Raw genomic sequence first — 17,758 nt, forward strand, 5'->3', positions numbered from 1 at the left:
TCATTGCTTGCTATGTCTTCTCTTTTTCTGCCTCCACTAGTTGTTTGGTTCTTTCTATAAACATTCACATCTCACACAAAGATCTTGTTGGGGTAGCACTATTTTAGGGCAGTGATGAAATTATGCAGTAAGTCCTGCCTGCAACAGGTGTCAGATTTTTCTTCTGCCTGGGGGAAATGGGTTCTTGGTACGTGAATAAAAGGATTGCCTCTTTTTTCAACTTTTCCTTCTTCTGCCTCTGTAATACTTATTTAATTTTCTGCGTTCAATCACCAAGTCTCTTATCTTTTCCTGCCTGTTTATATTTTGCTCTGGGCCTCAAAATATATCTTTCACTTGATCTTCCAACTTAACAGTGACTAGCCAAGCCTCTTTAATATCCCAGATCATGTATTTGGTGTTTTCTCTCTCTCTCTCCTTCTTGAATATCTCTCAAATATACACCCTTATCTACTCCGGAAGCTCTATTATGCTGGTTGTTATTCACTTTGTTTGGAATTATCTTTTTTTCTCTAACTGGTATATTCCTTTAGGGGTTTGACATTTTTCGTTGTTGTTGACTGATTTGGGTGTACATGTGATCCGTGGAAAATTCAAGCAGCAGCATTCATGGGAAATTGTTCTCTGCTCCCACAAGCCTTTGGTGTAGAAGTAGGCAGATTGTCAGCCCCTCCTTGGGCCCGTGAAAGAAGCATCCTTGGCCAGAGAGGTGTCAACCCACAAGTTTTACTGTTTCTTTTCTTTCTCTCTCTCTTTCTTTCTCTTTTTTCTTTCTTTCTTTCTTTCTTTCTTTCTTTCTTTCTTTCTTTCTTTCTTTCTTTCTCTCTCTCTCTCTCTCTCTTTCTTTCTTTCTTTCTTTCTTCCTTTCCTTTCCTTTCCTTCCTTTCTTCCTTCTTTCCTTCCTTCCTTCCTTACTCCTCCTCCTCCTTCTTCTTCTCTCTCTTTCTTTCTCTCTTTATTTCTCTCTCTCTTTTCTCTTTCTCTTCTTTCTTTCTTTCTTTCTTTCTTTCTTTCTTTCTTTCTTTCTTTCTTTCTTTCTTTCCCAGAGGATATTTTCCCACTGGTTTTTAGATAGAGTGGAATGGAGGGTGAGAAACAGGGAGAGAGACATTGATTGGTTGCCTCCCCCACAACCCTAACTGGGACTGGGCACTGAACTTGCAACCCAGGTACATGTTCTTGACAGGGAATTGAACTCAAGACCCTTCAGTCTGTGGACCAAAGCTCTAACCACTGAACCAAACCAGCCAAGGCTTCTTTTCTTCTTAGATTTCATTAAAAAAAAAAAAAAATCCCAATAAAGACTTTCCTTGAGAATCCATAAATCCTATGAGTCAAGCATTCCATATGTTCTTGTCTTATCCTCGCCCCATGACTTCCAGAAGTCAGTTTCTAAGCTCCTAACCATCCTTGGGCTTTTCTCCATAGAACATCCAAAAGAGCTTAAGGCCACACCTACCCAAAGCCATTGTTGATTGGAGAGAGGGATGGAGCACAAGCACACTGCCTTCAGCTTACTGTAGTCTTAAAATCTCTTCCTCATCTATACATTCTTGTACTTGTAGTTTTTGTTAAATACATCACTAAATATTTCTTCATCATTTATTTTATTATCTAGTAATTTGCAAATTAATATCATCACAGACACTATCCATTAATAATGAGGTATCAAATAAAAATAAACAATTATTAACATTGAAGTTATCATAAAAATACACGGTAAAGAGTAGGGTTACTCTCAATCTTTTTAAAACACAAATTCGGCAGCATCATTTTTGCCTATGCTACCTCTTCTCCATCCAAACATGCACGACCACCATGTGTAGTCATGCAGGTTTTCTACTCGACGATTCTCGGGCCACCATACATTTTGTTGACATCATCGTTATTTCTACTTATTGAGGCAATTTTCTAGCACATGGTTCATAAATGTCCTGATAAAGGGGTAGATTTTTTCCTAATTTTCTCAAAGTCACCATCTGGCTACGTCCATAGTTAAGATTTCACCAAATTACCTTGTATTCCGTGAGTTTCACACTCCAAAAGAAATGGGAAATATAACATTTTGAGCTCAAGCTGTTGTGAATGGCTTATTTCATTTTTATAATGCAACGTATTATAGTAATCTACCCAAGACTTTTCTTTTTCAGTTGGCAAAATTCTGGGAATTTTTTCTTCAAAAATAGTATAATTGGTTTTTAAATTTCCCTACAGAAGTAATGGCTTCATGAAATAACTTCTCTAGTGTTTTCTTGCACAAGAAAAAGAAAAGGTAATTTTCTACCTCCATAATAATAACCCCATATTTTAAATAAATACTTGAGTACATTCTACACTTTTTTTTATCGCTGCTTCTCATTACATATTTACTAGATGTAGTTGGGTCATACTATCAACCTGTTGCTATAAAGTACTTTGCAGCTCGCTTTAGGAATGCTGTTTCTGACATGTCTCAATGGTTTTAGGTTATTCTGCATTTCCCATTGTTGAACATATAGATTATTTTTATTTTTCATTGGGATAATGCTTTGCTGAAGGTCATTTTAATAAATCTTTGTCTACATATCGGATTACATCTGTTTAGAATAGATTTTCATATCTGCAATGAAATCTATTCTAAACAGATGTAAATTAGAGAAGGTCCATGTGACAGAATATTACGCACCCACTAAAAAACACTTGAAGATTTCAAAATGATGTGTTAAGGGGAAAATATATAAAAGTACATATGCAATATAATTCCACTTTTTAACACTAATAATAGAAAAGATATGTGGATTGTGGGATCATAGGCAACATTTGTATATATTTTCTACATAATCTAATTTCTCAGTCAGGAGTATGTGTCACTTAATACTGAGAATTAAATAGTGTTTTGTTTCAGGGCACGCAGTGAAGCGACCATCATAGCTAACTTACACCCTTGATAAGGGTAACTTGACAAATACAGGTCAATATGCAAATCTCTTTGTTTACATCCATTTTTCTGATTCTTTTTCTAAGTAAATTGTGAAATGTAGAAATATTTATTAAGACTTTCTTAGATGTGTAGCGTTGAATAAACAGTTAGAAATTCTCCAACTGACAAAGGCATAATAGATTTCTTAGGATTTTGCTATAGTTTGGTAAAGCAGGACCTTTTACAATAAATGTTCACATACTTGCTGAAAAGCATTTTGTCTGTCAAATGGCTCCTCTCCCATCCTAAGAATCTAACAACATAAAGTGAGTTATTAGAATATACACGTGAATGTAAACACCAACATATATATAAATTCTTGTCATTTGTAGCCAACCTTGGAGCCTTCTGCCTACCAGGAATTTTTTTGTTTTGTTTTGTCTCATTTTGCTTTTAAGACAGATGTGTTTTCATTAGCTTCTATTGAGAGCAGCAGGTATCATATCTAATGCTACATGGTGTAGGGGGTACATATTACTGCAGCACCACAGTATGAATTATAATATTAACCAGCAACCATCTTCTGACTGATTGCTCGTAGATATACCTGGAGTGCCACACTGGTATAGCACACATTTCCAGTATGCAGGGGCATTGCAGCTAGGCCCCAGGAAGTAGGGGGATTTAAATAAAATTCCAACAACTGTCTATGTTCTATTTTATGTTTTATTTTAAAGCTGATTTATGCCAGTCCTTTGACAGGCTTTGGAAGAATGGAAACACAGTCCAGTGAGCTGTCTGCCAAATGCAATGGCTCAACCCCAGACTGATGGCTTCAGAAAGTTGGTTAAACCAGCTTGTGACAGAGCTTTCCATGGGCATCCACACGCGGGCTCAGCATCTCAATCGGTTTGGTGGTGGGAAGGGGCATGTTAGGGAGGATATTCCTACTAGTCTGAAAATTCAGATAAATTAATTACCATGCATATTACATTATTATCTACCTCCTTCTCCCATTTCAATGCCACGCATACAGAATGGTAATTCACTGAAACCTACAGATAGGACTAGCTGCTGAGAGAAGGAGGGGTTTTCCGCAGGAATGTCTCTCCTAATTTTTACGAAAACAGACAGAAATGCAATAAAAAAATCCAAGAAGATGATTCAAATCACAGCTTCACTAGATGAGTTTTTGCTTACAGCCCATAGATCAGAGAGTCCTTTCAGCTGCCACCATTAGTATAGAATTATATTCAGTGCCGATTCTGCAGTTAGAAGAATTGTGAAAATCTATAGTTTATCTTTTAAAAATGTTTACCAACTCTACCTTGAAAACGTAAAAAACTGTAAAACAAAAGGTAAACAACCAGGCATAAATATTTGTCAGACAGAAAGAGAAAAAAATATGCCAGTGAGTTCCAATTTATACTTTTTTTTTTTTTTTTTTTTTACCATTTTTGAAAAAAAGTTCTGGTGCTTACATTTCTGGATATTTCTAGGCGAAGTATTAAAAGACAGGCATAAAGTTTCATGAAGTAAAAATAATACTGGATTATGGGTTGGAAGACATACTTACAGGCTGTGTGATCTTGGATAAACCATTTAACCCCTCTCATGCTCAATTTCTCCAGATGGAAATGAAGTTATTGATATTTGCCTTGCCACTCAATAACTTCATTCTCAGGATCAAACATGATGTGCGTAGATTTACTCTATGAATGTAAACTTTTAGAAATGGTCATTTCACTAGTAAATTTTTAAAAATCTCTAATCAGAAGGAAAATATGGAAAGTGATGTAGACAAATGAAAGGCACTTCAGTGTGACTTGGAATCAGACGTGGGGTTTTAAAGGTCAGATTTTCATCAACTGCTTGCTTTTAATTAGGTTGTAGGGCTAAGACTTTGCTTGTATCCTAGAGAATGCCTCTTTTATGAATTAAACGGGGACTGTAGAGCGAGTTGGCGTCAGCTTTCACAAGAATATGACAGGAAGGAAGCAGCTTCTAAAGTAACTTTCCTGTTGTTCCCAGAGAAATAATCACTACAGGGCAAAAACAGTTGCTCTCAGTGTTATTCAGAGCATACATTAGATATTCCAAAATATAATTAGCCCTTGGATCTGTAACAGATAGCTACACTTCCTGGTTATGTATCTATCAAATTTTCATTTTAATAGTGATGATTCATAATGAAATTATGCATTCATCGTTCCATTCATTAAACCACTTAGTTTGCAGGCTGTCCATGTAAACCGAAAACCCTCCGCGTGGGTGCGCATCGTTCCGGCCCAGACTCCAGTTCTCAACCGAATATTTGTTAACATAACAAATTCTGTCCAGAACAAGTATTTTGTTTTTTTCATGTGCATTCAAAGAGCAGATGTTGTTGAAAATGTTATCAAGTTGCAGATGCACAGAGTGCTCTTGCTGAATGTGTCTGGTAATATAGTTCTGAAATATTACTTCAGTTCCTGCCTTGCGCGGCTCCAAACTTCGTTCTCCGGGGAACCATCCGAACACACAACGCTAAGAACTAAATTCAATCTTCAGATCAGCTGTTTTTGAAACGGTCGAGCATGTTTTTAACAAATTCAGCATAGTTTTCTACTGTGGAAGAAGGAGTGAGCTCCAGACATGTACTATTTACAAAGACATTAATAAAGACGTTTCGGAACTTCATTATAAAGGGGGAATTAAAGCAACTGTTATTGGGAGGTGATCCAGAAAGCAAAACAAACACAAGAGGTTCTAGCTTCTGTAATTAACCGAAGAAATGCTTCTCTCTTCCACTCCCTCCCTCTGTCCTGGCCTTGCCTCCTCTTCTTTCCACCCTTTTTTTTCTCCTCTTTTTTCCTCCTATACCCATTGCTCTTCCATCATTCTTCTCCCTCTGACTTTCTGCTGGGTAATAACTAGCACTTATTTTAATATTTCTTTTTTGTAAAGAGCTTTACTCCTGTCTTCTCATGTGCTTTGTCTCATGATCACTGCAGTCTTACAACATGTTATTATCCCATTTCACCGAGGTTCACCGAGGCGAACGGAAACACGTTTTAGCCAGACCTTATGCCAAAGCCTGTGCCCGCTTTAAACGGGATGCTACCTAAACAAGTCTTTCATTCATCCCTCGGAAATCTTCCCCTCTTCTTTCTTTCTCTTCAGCTTCCCTCCCTCACTTCTTGCTCATCCTTCATTTCCTCAATAAACCACCTCCCACCCCATTCACCCCCATCTGAACTTCCCTCTCCGGTAACCTCCTTCATCCTCGGAGGTCAAGTGACTTTTGCTTCTCCAAGGACAGAGCCTCGCCAAAGCACCACTGACTGTCCTTGCCACAGCCCCTCTTCATCCCAGGGACAAAAGCTTATCCTTATCTCTTATGTCATCCGTATCTGTTTTCTGAATTAATCACACGTGGGATTGGAGGGGAGGATCCAACCGGAGAGTCTCTCTCTCCCCCTCTCTTCCAAGTCATGTATCACATATGGTGCTGTTAATGGTGTTTAGGTTGTCAGGTTCAACACTTCGTACATTTGGAAAAATGAGGATATACAATTTATAATACTCTCCCATCATTTTATAAAGAGAATATCATAAATTCTTTTTCCCTGAAATAATCCTTCTCCAATGACAAATTTTTGGCACGCCTGCCTATAAAAAAATAGGATTTTCATAAAATCCTGAAGAATGACCTGCCAACAATTTCATTTTGGGATTTTTGTGCTCCTGCTTCCGTGATGTCAGTTACTCCAATTACAAGCTGTGAAACCAAGAAACCAGAGACAACAATTTCATATTCCCCAGACTCCTTACAACTGTGAACATTTAATTACTTGGTTAAGAAATAGTTTATCTTGCAGGATCATGGGGCTGGTGAAGGTTTTGGACACAACACAATTTTTTTTTTTCCTATTTGAAGAACTGAAAATTTGAAAAAGTCTTCTTTGTCCTATCAACATAATGGGAACAAAATTGCCTTTTGAAATTCCAATCACAGTATTTTCTGATTTTGATTTTGCCCCAGGTGAGGCACTATGAAATTACTCGGTCAGAATGAAACATGGTTATGGTTTTTGATACAAGGAAATTATTCCATTTAATCACACCTTCTTTCTTTTTCTTTTTTTAATCCTCACCAGAGGATATTTTTCCATTTATCTTCAGACAGAGTGTGAGGGAGAGAGAGAGAGAGAAAGAGAGAGAGAGGGAGGAAGAGAGAGAGAGAGAGAGAGAGAGAGAGAGAAAGATCAATGTGAGGGAGTGAGGGATACCCATAGATTGGTTGCCTCCAACATGACCCAGACCAGAGCCAGAGAACAAACTGCAACCCAGGTATGTGCCCTTGACCTGAATCAAACCCGACTCTTTGGTCCTCGGGCCGATGGTCCAACCACTGAGCCAAACTGGCCAGAGCCACCCCTTATTTCTGAGAAGAAACTGTGACCAGTAAAGTAACAACTAAAACTCAGAAACAATCAGCGCATATTCAAACCCAAACCAGGAGTTAAAAAAAAAAAAAAAAAAAACAGGAAGAGAGAGAGGAAAAAAAAAAGTATCTTTCCTTCATCAGACATCTGAGCAATTCAGATATTCAGTTCTCGCATGTAATAAAATAATGGATGTTATGATCAAATAGTATTTCTAGATAACAAAACTACCTGTAATTAAATACAGGTCATTCATAGCCATTCCCCTTGAGATTTTGTTTTGCAGTAGTTTTTGTTTGTTTCTTTGTTAATCACACCTCATTTTCAATTCTACAGGCCAGTACAGAACCCTTCCATTTTCTTTCTTATTTCATCCCATACCCCCCCCCCCCTCAGTCCCTCCCCTGAGGGGGACCACTTGATTTCCATAGTAACTGTTACAAACTATTGCTCCTGAGGTAGCAGAAGGAGAGAAAACCCAGCAGAAGCCAAGGACCAAATCTGGGTATTTGGAGCACAGCACATTCTCTCTTTTATTGTGAGCCACCAAGAACTTTTTTCTGCTTCTTGGAACATTTCAGAGTAGCATTTCAAGGCAAGTAAGTAATACCCCTATCTATCACCAATGGTAAGATCTCCCTCTTGGGCCTTCCTTGATCATGCCTGTGGGAAGGGACCAGGGTAGTGTAGACATCCTCCTCCCTCCCCCACCCACTCTTTCTCTTCGCGTAAACGGTAGTGCAGAGCATGTGGTCACTTCTCACTGGAACGCACTCTTTGTCAACCAGCATGAAATAATAAGTGCGCTCATCGATCCATTCTATCTGCTTGATATCTAATTTGAAGTTTTATATAAAATGTATACCCTGAATCCTACCTCAGTAATGAGGAGACCGTGTCCTATTGGGACTGACTCTCTCACTTAACTCTAGAGAATGCTTATTTTTGTAGCTGGGTAGAGCGGGAGTCCCTTGCTGGGAGGGAGAGAATTGTTTGGGGAACCCTAGAGTGTTTATTCCCAACTTCGCTCCCCGTGTAAAAATTCCTGTTTGCTAAGGAAGTGTTTTCTCCCGTCGTCAAAGAGGACTTGGAAATCTGATCCAGCAGGCAGGGTGCTATCTGTGGGTCTGGAAGGACGTCTGAGCCCTCTCTCCCTTTTTAATATGAGAATTCAAAAGCAGTGGGGAAGTGAGGTTAGACCTATCGCAGCATTGCTAACAGACAGCCTGTTCCAGTATTTATTAAAAACAGAAACAGCATGCCTATCATAGGCTAATAATCCTGCCTCCTGCACGCTTTAAAAACAGTATGAAGCAGCTTGAACGGTGCTTCAGCTAACTAATTTCAAGCATGGCTGTCTAGCGTGCCTGTCACTCCTATTGTCCTTCCAAACTCTTTCAGACATTTTGAGCTGGGAGTATTAAAGCTATGAGTTAGCAAGGGTTGTGACACTAATGGTCCAGAAAGGCTTTAGGCACGAGAGGTGATGATGATTACCCGTGGCTCGTTGGAGGACTGCACTGGATCGCTGTCCTGAAAAATTAAGCGTGGCTTTTGAGGAAGATGTGACAACTACCGGAGGTAAGATTTGCATGTAAAACAAAGGGATCTGTTGCTGTTTCGTGCTTTTTGTTTGCTGTGTGCCCAGTGGCTTGTGAATTGCTGCCAGGTGCGGAAGGAGAAGCAGGAAGGGGAGAGGGGAGTGGGAGACAGGTCTGCCTGGAGGAAAACACAGTGGAGGTGTTATGTTTTGTGGCAGAAATGCCTCGAGGACAAACCGGCTCCAGCCTGGGAGCCTGCTGAGTGTGCATTCCACGTTGCTCCGGTGGAGTGGAAGGCGTAGAGGTCACGGAGAAAACAGTTTGCTTATGTGTGGTGCCCGCTGGACTGTGTGTAGGGTTAAGTGAAGACTTTGGTGGGTGGGAAGCAAAAAGGTCCGAGAAAATAAAGAGGAGGCTGCCCTTAAGACTTGAAACCTGTTAGATAAATATTCTATTCCCATGGTCCGTGTGAAAGCCAGAATCTAATTTTTAAAGGGGGAAATGGGAAGATTACAAAGGATTTCTCTAATATAGAACTACTTTGGATTTAACCTATTATGGAAAATTGGGTCCTTCATCCATTTTGCGTGTTGAAAGGCTGATCCACGCTGTTTGTATCACTGGTTTTGCTCACGCAGAGGAAGAGTTCTAGACTCCAAAGGGGGCTTTCCCTCTATTCCTGCTTTCGCTCCTGAACGGCCAGGACTGCAGGTGAAAACGGTGATTCACTGGAGATGATGAGCTTGACAGTTTATCTTTTTCTTTTCTTTTTTTTAAATGAACAGCATAAAAGCACAATTCTCCTTGACCAATGAGAGGGGCAGCTGGGTCCCAAAGTCCAGTGGATAATGAGTAGATTTGCAGGGGAACTTACACTGCTTTGTACTTTGTTATGGGATCGATGCAGCTAGTCAGAAAAGGAAATGTCAGGAAATCATCTGCTGCGATTTTTAAAGCAAACAAATGCAATGATCAAAGACGGGTGTTTCCGCAACTTGATCTCTGGTGCAAGTTTCAGGATTTGTCATTGCACATGACCCTCAGAGTGAAGTGGCAGAAACGTTGTGAGTGGATTTCTCAGGGCTGTCATGTTCTTTTCCGACAGACTTCACAAACTCTGAGATGTAAAGATACTGTTCTTGCTTTTGAAAAACTCTGTGTTCTGATGCAGTGATTTAGTTATAACAAATGGCAAAGATACATAGAAAAATCATGTATTTTAAAAAAGAATATAATGTTTCGAAAAGTTCTCTATTACTGCAGTCCTGACTAGAAATAAAAGTGCAAGATATCTACAGTATGTTTGTTTCAGCTAAATGCTGGAATTAAAACGAGGTGGGCTTTTTCTCCGATGCAGTTGAGTTTGTACATTTGTACGTGTCGCTGTACATACAGCCAGTCCCATATAAAGTTGGATCATTGTCCTGTAGTGTGTGGCATCTGTGCTTAAAGTTGTGTGTCTATTTTTCCTAACAGTGTGATGAAAATTACTGAAACTCTCTTTGTTAGTCAATGTGACCAAGAGCACATGTCCGTGAAATAACTGTATAGAATTTCTGGTGCAATTGATGACGATGACATCGTTTTCTGCTTCTGTGTGGCCAGTGGAATGTGTGACCTTGACCTTGTAAAATCCCATTCTCTAGTCAATTTTGCTCACCAGTCAAGAACCTATATAGAGAGAGTTCTCAATATGCAAATGAAAACACACACACACACATATTTTACTTATAGCTGCCAGACATTTACAACTGAATGTTATTTCTATTGTTTTCATTAATTTTATTTACTTGAAAAAAATTTTCACTGGCTCTGGTTTTACCAATACCTTCTGAATCTAATCACATCATGCATTTATTATAAAAGCAATTTGTGCCATAAAAGTTTTCAACAGGAGAAACTATTTTGCTGTGGTCATGCTCATAACACTTTCTTGATAAGCTAAAATGACTTTTCACAATTTTCACAGATTTTGTGGAGGAAGTTCCTATGTTAAATCTTGATGGCATGTGTGTCTAGACTGGACCCCACAACATGAAAAATACAGGGGACACTGGGCTATTTTGTTGTTGTTGTTCTTGTTGTTTGTAAGCGGTGGGGAAGCCAAACCAAATAATTTAGTCAAAACAACTTACTTGGTGTTACAAACTAGTTCCATTGCCTATTACATTTGTATATCAATCAGAGCATTTCCAGATATCCTTCCCTTTCAGTTTTTGCTACATCTATTCATGAAAAACCAGCAACTCTCCAGCTATAGAGAAGGCAACTCTGGAATCCACCTTGACATAAAAAATAAGCGCCCTGGCCGGTTTGGCTCAGCGGTTGGAGTGTCCGCCTGCGGTCCGGAGAGACCCGGGTTCGGTTCCCGCTAAGGGCATGTACCTCGGTTGCAGTTTGTCCCCGGCCCTGGTTGGTCGTGCGGGTGGCAGCCACTCGATGTGTCCCTTTCACATCGATGTTTCCCTCTCTCTCTCTTCCTCTCTCTCCCTCCCACTCTAATCTGTACAAAAAAAGGAAAAATGTCCTCGGGTGAGGATAAAAAAAAAAAAAAAAAAAAAAATAAGCAAGCTTTAGTCAGTCTTGTCTTCTCAGTCCCCAGGGGTGGCACAGTCATCATTCAGTCACCAAGACACAAGTCACCAAGACCAGAGTTGTCCTTGTTCTCTGTCTCTCTCAAAGACACACGCAGCCATCATTCTACTTTAGTGGTATCTACCAGGCCAGACATTTCTCAACCTAACACACTCTTCTCTTTGATCATCTCTCTTCTCTCATTAAAATATGTTGACAGAAGAACCTTCTCAAAACATCCCTGTTATTATAGCAAATAAAAAGCAGACTATAACAATGTATATACAATATAATCCTAATTTTAATATAGACCTGTGTATGAAAAAGAACAACAAAAAAAAGTATACCATTTTATTCTCATTATTAATCTGTAAGGTTGCTAATTTTTTTTAAAAGTAGGTGTTATAGTAATAGTCATGAACACTAACATCATTAAAGTTTATATGTCCTGTTCCAACCATGTTGCCATCATTCCCATTATCATACTTCATATCACCCACTATGTCTTCACCTCAAATTCCTAAGTCATTTGTTGGTCCAAGAAAGGCTGAGCTGAAGGGCCATTGCCCTATCAAAGCCTCTTCTTCCTTGGGCTTCTTTTGGCACATCATGAAAACTCAACATCATCCTTTCTGAGAGACTGACTCCTATATCTTAATTCAGGTTTATTAGAAAAGGGGTGTGTGTGTGTGTGTATGTGTGAGAGAGAGAGAGAGAGAGAGAGAGAGAGAGAGAGAGGGGTTCTCCTTTTGGTACAGATAGAGAACATTTCAATCCCCTTTTCTGGTTCCTCATTATCTCCTAAATATTTAAATTTTAGAGTGCTCCATGGTTCAACTGTAAATATCTTCTTTGTCTATACTTACTCCCTAAATGAGTTCAATCTAGTCTCAAGCGCTTAAAAACTATCCACACACAAGCAGCTCTAGATGCTGGACTTTTTCTCCTCTTCTCCATCCATCCATAGTCAACTATCTGCATAACATTTTCACTTAAAAGTCTTATAGGCTTCGCACACTTAACGTGTTCAAAATCACTTGTCTGAATTTCCACACAAATGTCTTCCTCCCACATTTTCCCCCGTGTACGTAAATGGAAACTCAATTCTTTCCCTTGCTCAGTAGAGAAATCTTGAAGTCCTCTTTGAATCTTCTCTTCCCTTTACATGTCACAGAAAAATCCCACAGGTTCTACCTTCAAACTGTAGCTAGTATTCGGCGACTTACCATCCCCTGCTACCACTCAGGGCGAGTTCCCGCAGCTCTTAGATTATTGCACATGTTTTTACCATTGGTCTCCTGCTCCTCCCTCCCCTGTTCTCATACACACAGTTTAGTCTGTATCCAACACCAGTGGTCTTTTTAAAATTGAAGTGAAATCATAATAGCTCCTGCTCAAAAGCCTCCAACATCTTCCCGTCTGAATACAGATAAGAGTCAGAGCCTTTCATGGGCCCACAGGCCGTGTGTGATCAGCCCAGGTTCCTCCCTGGCTCCTCGGCCACCTCTGTCGCTTCAGCACTCCACTACGGCCACACTGGCCGCCTGGCTGTCCCTCAGACCCTCCAAGCACTCTCAAACCTCAGGGCCTCTGCCGTGCCTGCTGCCTGGAATATTCTCCCCCTACATAATCACATGATTCAACTTCTCACTTTCTTCAGGGCTCTGCCAAATGCCCCTTCGTCAGAGCAGAGTTCCCTGAAGACCGGTTTTCAAATCACACCTCCTTGCACAAATCCTGTTCCTACTCCCTGCTTCCTTTTCTCCGTAGCATATCAAGTTATCCCCCAACGTACCCTAGGCCGAGTTTTTGTTCTCTCTCTCTCCTGCTAGAATATAAACTCTGTGAGAGCAGGGGTTTTGTTTCATTCCCTGATATATCAGTTGTCTAGTGAATGAATACACTGATGAACATAGGAATTGAATGCTTTTCCCCCATCGAAATCCATTGGTAATATTAGGCTCCAAGCATAAGTTTTTCAGCCTCAGGGTCACAGCTCTGTGTCACAGAACCTTGTTACTTTTTCAAAAGGGAAAGATACTGAACACCTTGAAGAAAGCCAAGGGGATTTATACAGATGATTTTTTCCTCCTCTGTACACAAGGGGAGTGGATCACATCACTGATTCCAATCTATGTCAAAGCAAATAAAAATTCTACTTTTTGTTCTAAAGACATCACAGATCTATACAAATGACTATGGGCATAAATATGTCCTATATTTTCTTGGCTCTCCCTGGTGATAAGAGAAGGGGGTGGCAAACCCCACTCGAAAGCTACAGTTGGGATCAATACCCCTTTGTGAGCACACAAGCCCCAGTAGCCTGTGTGGCAATAGGAATCAACCAATTGTAATCAATAAATGTACTGTTCATCTGTGTTAACTTATTGCTCCCAAAATCAGCATGGTCAGTCTCATGGTCTGGTGAACAGTGACCTCTCTACCACTCGTAAGGTATGTTTTCAAATAAAGTAAAACAAAACGATCTTATTGTACAAATTGGGGACACACACAAATGCTCAATATTTCTAGAATGTCCAGGGAGGTAGTGCGATATGAAAAGGACATGGCATCTGAGCCAAGCATAGGCTTTAGGAACAGAGACTCGGTCTGAATCCCACCTTTGTGCTGTTGATAGCCATGAGCCCGTGGCAAGCTTTCAAAGTCTGACTGCACCTCGGTTTCCTCACTGGAGCTTGTTGGTGGAGATGCCTCTCCCTGGGCTGAAGACTGAGTGAGGTTACGGTGCGGTGCTCTGTTAGGACACGCTCAGAAAGTAACAGTGCCCTCACTGCCTCTGTCCGTAAGCTTCACAGCTGCCTGCGTAGCAGGTATTGTACTTCCCACTGAACAGATAAGGAAACTAAGGTAGAAACGTGAATCAAATTGCTCAAGGTCAAAGAACTAGTAAGCTATTGAAATGTATTCTCCCTCCAGTCATCAAGACTCCTGATAAATAGAAGGTCAGATTAACCATCTTTAATGTGTTTAGTATCTAGAGGCTGCCAGTGATGAGAGGGACTTTTTTTAAAACGGAGGATCTGAAGAAAAGATTTTTCTTTCCTCTATGAACAATGCAGGAACCTTATGGATTCCTTCCCTAAAGAAAAAATAGACCAAAGCTCGGTGAAACGACTTAATGGACGGCTAATTTACTCATTAAGAAAACCTCGGTCTCTAGACGGGCCGGATAAGGGACGAAACACCAGCTTCACAGCCCTGAAAACCTGCCCATCACCAGTTCTTCAAACCTTGCTGCACCTCCGTTTCTTCAGCAGAAATGTGGAGAGTAATAGTACACGACTCATGGGGTGGCGAGGGTTAAATGAGGTCATCTGTGCATAGCCCTTAGCACCGAGCTTGGCACAAATTCAGTGCATAACACATGCTACCTATCAGCACCTTAACTATTATCATCCAGAATGAAACTTTAAGCTCTGTATATATTACAACACTGAGAGATTTGGTTTAAATATCTCCTTTAGTTCTTATTTCTTGGTATTGCATGCCTCTAATCATTTAAGAGTGATTTAATCACCAAGGTATCATGTTAGAGTTCAATGTGTTTGAACATGTAGCCAGGCCCAGAAACAGAATTTTGTGAAATGTGTGACCTTTGATTGTTGCTTATTAGACCCAAAACGAAAGAGGCAATTCTGAAAAAACAAATCAAGAAAATGTCTACTTTTCTGAGATAACCCAATTTTATGGTTTCATATTAAAACAACTTGGACCAAGTGCCTTCCCTCGACTTTGTCAGGTTCCAGTTTCAGCTTTTCCTGTCTTCACTTGCCTGTGACTGCAAGGCTGAGTTCCTGGTAACCTGACCAGGTGAATGCCCCATCATATAACACACGAATCATATAACACACGACTTCAGTGCAAGGTGCGCATGAAATTGGCAATTAGCATCATCAGTTATTCTAGACGTAACACTATGAATTTCTTAATGCGAAGGCATTCACTTCATTTAATTGCTCAGTAAAAATGAGCACCTCCAGACACACTCCTGGGAAACTCAAACACGAACCTACTTCAGAGGCTACACTTTCCTTTAATCAGTTCTGAACTTCAGCCCGCATCAAACGATCCCTCAGATTTCAGATTCTTGAAAGAATGGTTTGTGTTGCTAATGGTTGTATGTGTGGGGGTGTTTCCTTTAATATTTTGTCATTTCTCAAATCCACCTCTGTAAACGAGACGGTTTCTAACAGCAGTGTGTGTGTGTGTTACGTGCTAACTCACTGAATGAGTGATGCCCACAATGTCCTGCCCTCAGCAGCCCTGCTCAGCTCCTGCAGATTCGTGCCTGTGGCTTCTTCATGGAGTCAGTCCTCATATTGGGTCTTCCTCTCTTCCTGCTGCCTTCTATTCTCCCAGCGTTATTGTCTTTCCCACAGGACTCTGTCTTTGACGATGTGCCTGAAGTGGGATAGCTTCGGTTTTGTTTTTGCTTCCGTCGATGTTTCAGGCATAATTTTCTCTAGGACTCACTTTTTTTTTTTTCCCCTCACCTGAGGACATTTTTGCACCTATCTTCAGATAGAGCAGGAGAGAGGGAGGGAGGGAAAGAGGGAGAGAGAGAGAGAGAGAAACATCGACGTGAAAGGGACACATCGAGTGGTTGACACCCACACGACCCAACCAGGGCCGGGGACAAACTGCAGCCGAGGTACATGCCCTCAGTGGGAACCGAACCCCGGACTCTCTGGACCGCAGGCCAACGCCCTAACCACTGAGCCAAACCGGCCAGGGCTCTCTAGGACTCACTTTTGCATCTTTCTGGTGGGTCAAGGTTTCACAGAGCTCTCCTCCAACACCTATTTCAAATGAGTCCATTTTTTTCTCTCAGCCTTCTTTTGTCCAGCTTTTGTATCTGTACATAGTAACTGGGAATATGAAAGTCTGGATAACCTTAGCCTTGGTCTCTTAGGACACATCTTTGCTCTTGGTGATCTTTCCTAATTCTTCTGTTGCTATAATCTCTCTCTCCAAACATGTGGGTATTCCATTGCCTTAAAAATGTCACGGATTTTCAGGGTTTGATTTTTAAAAAAATATTCACAAGATATTGCTCCTTTTTGCTGCAAGAATACCGTGTGCATAGCTCTACCATGGCCCTTAGCACACTGTGCTGATCTTTGGTTTACTAATCCGCTCCCCTCCTCCCCAAGTAAAGTGTAAGTACCCTGAGGTTAAGGACTGGGTCATAGTCATCGCAGTATGTTCTGTGCCCAGCAGAGTGCTTGGCAGTAGTTAATGCTCAATAAGTATTTCTTGAATGAGTTGAATCAGTGATATATATACACTTGATATTTTAGTGTCCAGTGTGACCTAGGGTAAGTGACCAAGTGGACAAATAAATCATGCACCTCAGAAATAGCGCTGCACGGGACTATTTCATCATCTTTGTATAATAATAAAGCCCTAGACCTGCCATGTGCCTACTACGTTCTCACTCACCTGTCCTCCCATCTCCCCGTTATGTTCTCAGGGCCTATCGGATGCTTTTTCTGGACAGTTTCCCCATTCCTTCCTCTCTACTGTCTGCCCACGGTTTCTACCCTATCTTTCTAAAGAGCATGGCGGAGCCTTTCATTCAAAGCCAGGTTTAAGTCTGACAGCCTCCAACAGCAAATGCCTAAGCCCCTTCCTCATCAAAGCTAGGGTGACAGATGAGCCTGGGTGAGAATTTCAGCTCGGGGGAGGGGCGGGAAGAAATCGACTGTCAAAATGTCAAGCCTGCCGACTTCTCAGGGAAGAAAGAGGAGATGCTTATATTACTGGAGAGGAGGGCTTTGGTTTGCATTTGCTAGCACTTGTACTAAATAGGGAAAATGTCAGATGAATCCCACATGCAGGCTCCTTGTCTCAGTGTTTTTCTGAGTGTGGAATTAACACTCCAGGGTATTCTGGACATGGGAGCTCATTTTCAGTTTTCAATAAACCCATTTAATTTGTAAAAAAAAAAAAAAAGGATAGCCAGATAACTAAACTTTAAAGTATACATTTTAGCCCAGATAATCAGGTTACAAACTCCTTGAGAGCAGACAGTTATGATTTTATAATTCCTAGGTGAATTGAACTGTGTTAAATATATACAACTTTTTTAAGGATAATGTTTGGTTGATACACACTCTCCTCTTCACCCTATTCCCTGGGGTAAAGGCATATTAGATAAGTCCGGGGAAAATCGTATTGTTATCTAAAAGGCTGCTTATTTAAAAGACTGGCAATGTAGGGGTCTAGAAAGCACAGAAATCTTAATTTCACTGAGTCCCCTCTGTATACTGGGGTGTAGACAGGGCTCTGATGGA

At 40.6% G+C, this 17,758-nt stretch overlaps 1 protein-coding gene across 1 annotated transcript in view; it reads left to right on the top strand.

The window, feature by feature from the left end:
* The first annotated feature begins 8,631 nt into the window (after window positions 1–8,631).
* Window positions 8,632–17,758, top strand: part of KCNMB2 (potassium calcium-activated channel subfamily M regulatory beta subunit 2) — a 250,601-nt gene continuing 241,474 nt past the window's right edge. The window contains exon 1 of the mRNA XM_036243209.1: window positions 8,632–8,907. The gene's annotated coding sequence lies outside the window, so the exon portion shown is untranslated. The remainder of the gene's footprint in view (window positions 8,908–17,758) is intronic.

Source organism: Molossus molossus, unplaced genomic scaffold, assembly GCF_014108415.1.
Source record: "Molossus molossus isolate mMolMol1 unplaced genomic scaffold, mMolMol1.p scaffold_m16_p_5, whole genome shotgun sequence".
In the NCBI taxonomy this organism is placed as follows: domain Eukaryota; kingdom Metazoa; phylum Chordata; class Mammalia; order Chiroptera; family Molossidae; genus Molossus; species Molossus molossus.